We start from the raw sequence: 8,021 nt of genomic DNA, 5'->3' as shown, positions 1-8,021 counted from the left end.
TATCTTCCTTGTTAAAGTAGCTTTTCAACACTTTAAAGAGGTCAAGGGGGCAGCAGATTTACCCAGTGCCACATGTGGTTTGATGACTTGACTGTTAGCTTCCCTGAGCATTGATTGTGGATCCAAACAAGCTATAATCCTTGACAACGTCAATCTTTACTGTTTGTCATAGCATTACCTATTGTGATGATTTTTGGTGAATGCTTACCATGTGTTAAATCATGGGGCTAAGTGCTCTCTACCCCAGGAAGGAATATTAATGTCTTTAAGATAATTACTCTGTGGTGCTCTATTGCATTTGTGCAGTGTTTACAGGATGCCAGGGTTGTTATCTTCTCAAACTCCCCCAAGCCTTTGATGTTAACCTGGATTCTGACAGGTGCTGAAGAATGGGGAGAGATTCACCAAGGGCCGAAGGTTATTGTTGGTGATTTATGACTCATCAGTTCTTAGTTGAAAGTGCCCTATCAAATTCATTTTTTAACACTGGCAAATATGAGGTTGAATTGTAAAATAGGTTCCATTTAATCCAATTTATTTTATGTAGCTGTGCTCAAAGATGCATGAAGAGACCTGTGCTATATGAGAAATTGGTCCCCAAAGTTGCCAAGATGGAAAATTACCCTAGAAAAATTGCAGGGAATACTTACCTCTCCTCTCCTGCACCCCATGTGCAATCAGTCACCAGGGATGTCATTTCCCCTGACTTTGCGTCACTTCCTCAGTGTATTCTTCACAATCTCCTGGAATAGTCTTTACCCTGCCTCCTTACCTGAGTCTTCTACCATCAGCCTGTCTTCGCAGTGTTTCCCAAGTTCATAAATCTGCTTATAGGATTCTCATTTCAAAGCCTACAATGACTGTGCTATCCGGAGTGTAGAGTTTGAGCACCTTCAAATGGGATATGAGGACCAAACCCTCTAGACTTGCCATATTTTACCAGTATCACTTACGTAGTTGTTTTCCCTATGTAATCTAAGTCCAGCCTGACAAATTCATCCCCAGCTACACCAATATTATTTTATAATTTCACGTTGTTGCAATTCTGCTCTGTATTCCTGAAACAACCTCTTTTTCTTAAAGGCTTGGCAAACTTTCACTCACCTTCAAGATCAAATCTCTGAGCCCTCCTCAACTCAAGTCTTTCAAGCGGTTTTGTCCACGATACTTTAGATGGCTCTCTTTTATTAGCACAAAAACTGTGCTCCATAGAATTTTGGTTTGATTTTGTTTTTTCATCATTTTATTGGGGGGTTATACAATTCTTATCACAATCCATCCATCCACCCATCGTGTCAAGCACGTTTGTACAATTGTTGCCATCATCATTCTCAAAACATCTGCTTTCCACTTGACTCCTTGGTATCAGCTCCTCATTTTCCCCTCCCTCCCTCCCTCATGACCCTCAATAATTTATAAATTATTATTTTTTCATGTCTTACACTGACCAATGTCTCCCTTCACCCACTTTTTTGTTGTCCATCCCCCAGGGAGGGGGTCATATATAGATCATTGTAATTGGTCTCCCCTTTCTCCCCCCACCTTCCCCTTCCTCTCCTGGTATGGCTACTCTCAATATTGGTCGTGAGGGTTTTATCTGTCCTGGATTCCCTGTGTTTCCAGCGGCTGGTTTTTTGAAGCCCAACACCTCACCTTATTTCTGGCATACCTCTGCGTGGACTCAACCCTCCAACCTTTTGGGTACCAGTCAAGTGTATTAACCTTTGGTAACATGCCAGGACTCTGCACCAGTCTTTTGTGGATCCAAAACAATAGGCTGATTTCTTAAGATACAACTGTAAGCAAAACGATCTATTGTAGCATTATTTTTGTTCCCTTATTTATCAGATCTCTCGTGTTATGAATTCCTTGAGAGCAGTCACCATCTTATTAACTTTTGTATTGCTTCCAACTAATATCCAAATTCTTGAAAATCTCAATGCAATGCATGTGCACATGCCAGGCACTGCACTTACACTTGCTCAAAGACTGGACATCAATACCATTAAGAGTAACATTAAAGTCATCCTTGAATCTTATTAACATATTCCTCATGCACTGTCCTGAGAGTTTTAACTAATAAATGGAAGCAGTATTCTAAGTGTAATAGCTCTCTCAGAACTCGGGCCTCGGTTTTGGTTTGAGTTGTGTTAGCCCCGAATGATGCACTGATGCCTTAAATCACCCCCCCCAATACCTGTGAATGTCACCTATTACTTGAAAAGGGTCTTTGCAGATGTAACGAAGTTAAGATGAGGCCATACTAGATTCAAAGTGCTCTAATCCAGTGAGTTGTGTTTTAACCAAGAGCAGAGAAGCCATGTGGAGCTGAGGCAGAAAGGAAAATGAGTTAGCTCTAGATCAAGGAATGCCACAGATCGCCACCAAAGCTAGAGAGGCATAAGGAAGGATGGATTATCTTCAGAAGCTCAGAGCAAATACGCCCTGTCTATATTATGATTTCAGACATCTCGCTTCCAGAATTGCGAGAAAGCACATTTTTGCTGTTCTCGGGCACCTAGCAGGAAACCAGGTAGTGTAGTGGTTACATGTTGGGCTGCCCATTGCAAGGGCAGCAGTTCAAAACCACCAGCGCACTCCGTGGTGGGAAGGACAGGGCTTTCTACTGCTGTGAAGAGTTACAGTCTGGAAACCCACAGGGGCAGTTGTACCCTGTCCTGTCAGAATTGATTCAATGGCAGTGAATTTGGTTTGGGTTTGAGTCCACTGTTTCATATGATCTAAATATAGTAAACAGACTGGCGTGCGTATTGAATGAGTTGGCTATTTCTATTTTAGCCAGGGACTGGAGTCACAGTTATCCTTCCTATATGTTTGATTCTAGTTGAGGGAAAGGCAGGAAAGTCTAGGCCCTAATACAAATGTAAGTTGGTCATACTAATTTTAACTCAGGAAAACCCCAAACCTAGCCAATTCCTGTCAAATCGATTCCAACTTAGAGCAACGGACGAGGCTAGAGCAGCGACCAATAAACTGATCGACTCCTGTGACTCGGGGGAAAGAATTGAAAATAAAACATCATAGCTTCCTTTCCAGATGTTAGTGCTCTCTTGTGTTTGTAAAAATACATTTGTGGTTCTCGAATAAGTGTTCATTGTTGTGAGGGACCGGACTGGCTCTTCTCTCTCAAAAGTTTGCCAACCCCTGGCCTAGAGTGGCATCAGTAATTGTTCCCTAAGGTTTCTGAGCCTGGAACCCTTTACGGAAGCAGACTTCTTCATCTTTCACCTGCAGAGCAATTAGTGGGCTCCCGATGCTGACCTTTCAGTGAGCAGCCTAATGCGTGATCAGGGTTCTTGTTAACTTCGAAGCACACCTGGTTTCTATACTTCTTACACACCACATAACTCTTTGACAATATGTACTTTATTGATGGCATCATTGACATGTAGTTAAAACGTGTTCGTTTTCCTTTTTAGTTGCATGAGATTGACATCAACGCTTTTAAAAATAATTGAAGATGATAATTTTCTGTTTACTCAGTTTCTTGGAACTCTAATTTCTTTGATTGTAGCCTGGCAAGTTGTCAGTGATAGGTATTAATTTAATTATAATACCCTACCTTGAATGTAGCCAGCAGTTCTGAAAAACGTCTATATATTTCAAAAAATTGGAGACGAAAGACTTCAGGAGCCAACCTTCCTAAATAGGGCTATGGCTTTAGAAACAGAAGTTTCTGTTACTTTTGCATATTCTGGCCGAAAACTTCAGCGAAACATTTCACTGTGAACACTGAAACATTCTATACACTTGGAAGCACCTAGTTCCAAAGACCAGCCCTGAGAAAAACATGCAATTCTCCAGGAGACACTGTTTAATAATATAGCCATGTGCACATTTGGCTGATACAGTAGGACCTCTATTGATGTTGGGACATTTTCACTCTAATCACCTGCTATGGCTATTATGCTTCAGATACGGTTTTCAAACACTTAATCCATTACATGGACACTGTACAAAGCAGGATCCAAAGATCTAAGACTTTGCTGTTGGCAATGTAAGTAATTTGGGAATCCTAATAGTATAGCATCATAGGTATTTGGTAAAAAAGGGATAGTGTGGTCTTACCCATAATGCCACGTTGAAATGGATTGTTAAGAGATCTGGAAACAGAAATATATAAAACTGCACTCACTGAAATTAGGAGCTGAGGAGTTTGGATGTGACAGTTGAAAAGAATGGTAGCAAGTGAGTATCCAAATCCTTGATGGATCCAGGAGGCTAAAGCACACATGATGCAGGAGCTGGGAGAGAAGAGAATGCATGATGGAAAGAGCGGGGAGAGGGGTCGATGGCCCCCACATGGGGAATCCCAAACTAAGACACTGAAGTGATCATTTTGTCTCATTATGAAAGCAGTATTAAAAGCCATGGAAAAATAAATCTAGTCTCAAAGTTTTCCATTCTTTCCACTATCCTAACTTCCCTCTTGCTATCTCATGACATGTTTCTTCAGAGAGTGGTCTGGATATTTAGCAGAATCAAACCACCTCGGAGATGTTCTTCAAAGCCTTGATTTAATCAGGAAAGTCCTTGTATGGACATGACCATCACCCCTGCCTCCATCTTTGCCTCCTGATTATGGAGGGATTGACACAGAAAAGAGATGCCAACACCACGGAGATGGAGATGCTGCTCTGTCGAATCCAGATATTAGAGATGGGAAGGGAGCCAGATAAAATCACACTAATTCTTATCATTGAGGCTTTCCCTGATCTTAGAGGAGAAATCAAGAATAAGAAAACTACCATATTTCACTTGTTTACGCTTATCTAATAACTTTAGCCTAGGTTACTAATATGTTCCCTGGTTGAGACAATACATAAATAACACTGTATAATAACAATGTCCTAAGCAATGTTGACTGACACATGCTTTTCAATTCCATTGTTGATATGGGTAGGTGCTGTCCAGTAAGCTCCAATACAGAGCAACTTGATAACAGCGTATGACATTGCTTGTGACGCTGCACTATCAGCACATTAGTAGGCACATGTGAGCTCATTGTGGCAGCCATGATATCCGTCCCCCTCATTCATCGTGGGTTTTCTCATTTCTCATAGTGGAGCCTCTACTATCTGAAGTATGACATCTTTCTCCAAATGCCGATCCCTGCTGATGACATGTCCAGAGGTTGCAAGAAAAAGGCTTGCTGTCCTGCTACGTACGGGACATTCGGCTCTATTTCCATGAAGACGCACTTATTTCTTTTGTTTGTTTGGGGCAGCCTATAGTGCAGTTCGCATGTTTTGTTGGCCTGGGTGTTAGGTGCTGTGAAGTTGATTCAGACTCAAGATGCACAACAAATGGTAACGCTTGCCGGTCCTGCGCCATTCTCCCCGTCAGTGTCAGGTCTGAGCTCATTGTTGCAGCCACTGTGTCAAACCATCTGGTTGAAGGCCTTCCTCTTCGTCACTGCCCCTCCACTTGACATGATGCTCTTCTCCAGGGGCCAGTCTCTCCTGAAAATAGGTCTCAGGTACATGAGATGAAGTCTTGCCATCCTTGCCTCTAGGAGGCTGGATTCTTCCAAGAGATATTTGTTTGTCTCTTTGGAAATCCACGGTTCTTTCAGTACTCTTCTCCAGCACCACAATTCAAATGCATCGATTACCCTTCGGTCTTCCTCATTGGAGGTCCAACTTTCACGTGCATATGAGGCAATTGAAAGTACCATAGCTTAGGTCAGGCGCACCTTACTCTTCAAGTGCTTACACCTTGGGCTACTAATTGCAACATCAACAGTTTGATACAACCAGCTGCTCAAGGGGAAAGAGGGGGCTTGCTACTCCTCTAAAGATTTACAGTCTCGGAAACCCACAGGGGCAGTTCTGCCCTGTCCTATAAGGTCACTATGGGTGGGGCCTGAGTCTGTGGCAGTGAGCTGTGTTCAGTATTCTTTCCCATCACCATAATTCACAGGATCCCTTCTTCTTATGTCTTCCTTCTGAGTCCTCCCACTTTCGCATGCATCTGAGGTGACTGAAAAGACTGTGCCTGGATCAGGCACACCTTGACCATCAAAATGGTTTCTTTGCTGTTTTGAAAGCTTGTAAAGAAGAAAAATTTTTTTTAATTAAAAAAAAAAATCTAGTAAAGATTTCAATTCTGTTGTTTCTATGCAGCTGTTAGGTGCCATGGCGTCGGTCCTGATTCATAGCCACCCTGTGTACTACAGAACCAAATAAGACCCTCCCAATTGCCATCCTCCCAACTATTGCTAAGTTTGAGCCCACTGTGCACTGCTTCCCAACATCATTACTAAAACTGTATTCCTTTTGCAAGTAAATATCCCAGGAATTCGTCAAGACTAGTTTGGCTGCAGCTAACAGAATACCAGTTTGAATTCAACGAAGTAAAGAAGAAATGACTGGAGAGGATACTGAGATCGCGTTCCGAATCCAAAGCAAAACTGCCAAGACAAGGACAGCCTCACCTGCAAGTACAACAAATACAACACGTCCAAGGCCATGGAAACGCTATTCATTAAAACTGCTGTGACCTCATGAACTAGAAAATAGCCCAGGGTGTGGCCATGACAGGCCCCTTGACATCTTAGGATCAGTATTTGGTGGCAGTTTCCTTTGCTACACCAAGTTGTGGAGAGGTGGTGCTATTGCTGGTCGGTGCCATCGGATCAGATCGGATTCACACGGACCCTGTGAAGGCCCCAACAGGACAGCACTTCCTGGTCCTGCACCAGCTTCACAATTGTTGTTAGGTTTGAGTTGGCAGGGGAGAAACTAAAATTATAAAGAAATAGAAGACAAAAAAAAAAAAACAAAACCCTTCGACTTCTCATTCCCCTCACCTATCCCACCAAATAGGAGTATTGTTTGAAAGTAAAAGGTAGTACTGGTTTTGTCTAAATTAATATCAAATTGATAAGGCAGTGGAGCATGCTACTTACTCCTCATGAATTCTTCCTTTCATAATTTATCATCTGTAAATATAGTTTCTCTTCCATGTGCTTTATTTAACATCTTTCTTCAACGTCTACATGATAGTATATCCTATCATGTATACCAGCATACGGAGTATATACATGCATGTGCAACATCTTTCTATTATTCTCGAATGAAAGGTACCATCATGGAAGATAAGCAATTCACCTTATGTTCAGGTAGCATCCTTTGACTGTACTAAGATGTTGAAAGAAAATAGAGCTTCTTCATTCCTTATCATACATTGCATCGTCCCCTCAAGCTTCTACATAGTTGGGGCTAGGGGCACACTTTACATCTGCCAGGTAATGTTATCACAAACCAATTCATTTAGGATAAATACTTAGACTTTCAGGTGCCATCGTGTCCTCTTTCATGTTACTGTACAAAAATGGCAAATTCTGCTTCTGCTTGGACCTCATTTTGTCCCCTATACTACAGAAGAAGATGAAACTTTAAAAATGAGTTGCTGTGTCAGGGTAGAACCGTGTTCCGTGGGGTTTTCCAGGGCTGATATTTCAAAAATAGATGGCCAGACCTTTCTTCTGAGGGAACGCTAGGTGGACTTGAATCTCCAACCTTACAGTTAATAACTAAACACGTTACCACTTTATACCACACAAGCATCCCAAACACATGACTTAGTGGGGGACATATCTAGGAACAGTAAATGTTAAAATGATCCTCGTGACATGAATCTCCTTCCAATTCCCTAAATCACCCAAAAAATTACATCCAAAGTAAAAAAAAAACAAAAAACAACTACTGTCATCAAGTCAATTCTGACTCATAGTGGCCCTATCGTAAAGAGTAGAACCCCTCCTGTGGGTTTCCGAGATGGCAAATCTTTATGGGAGTAGAAAGCCTCATCTTTCTCCTGAAGAGTGGCTGGTAGTTTTAAACAGCTGACCCTGTGATAAGTAGCCGAACTTGTGCCACTGCACCGTCAGAGCACCTTTAAAGTCCTTAGTCTACCTTAAAACACGTAGACATCCTTACTCCCTGTCTTCCTGCTAGTTGCTTCCCCCACTTGGACTATACCTATACCGGTTCCTT

The sequence above is a fragment of the Echinops telfairi genome, unplaced genomic scaffold (genome assembly GCF_000313985.2).
Source record: "Echinops telfairi isolate 266 unplaced genomic scaffold, ASM31398v2 ScPeMD7_7469;HRSCAF=8507_1, whole genome shotgun sequence".
Lineage (NCBI taxonomy): Eukaryota > Metazoa > Chordata > Mammalia > Afrosoricida > Tenrecidae > Echinops > Echinops telfairi.
The sequence above is the reverse complement of the archived record's forward strand: the minus strand, read 5'-3'. Positions refer to the sequence as shown.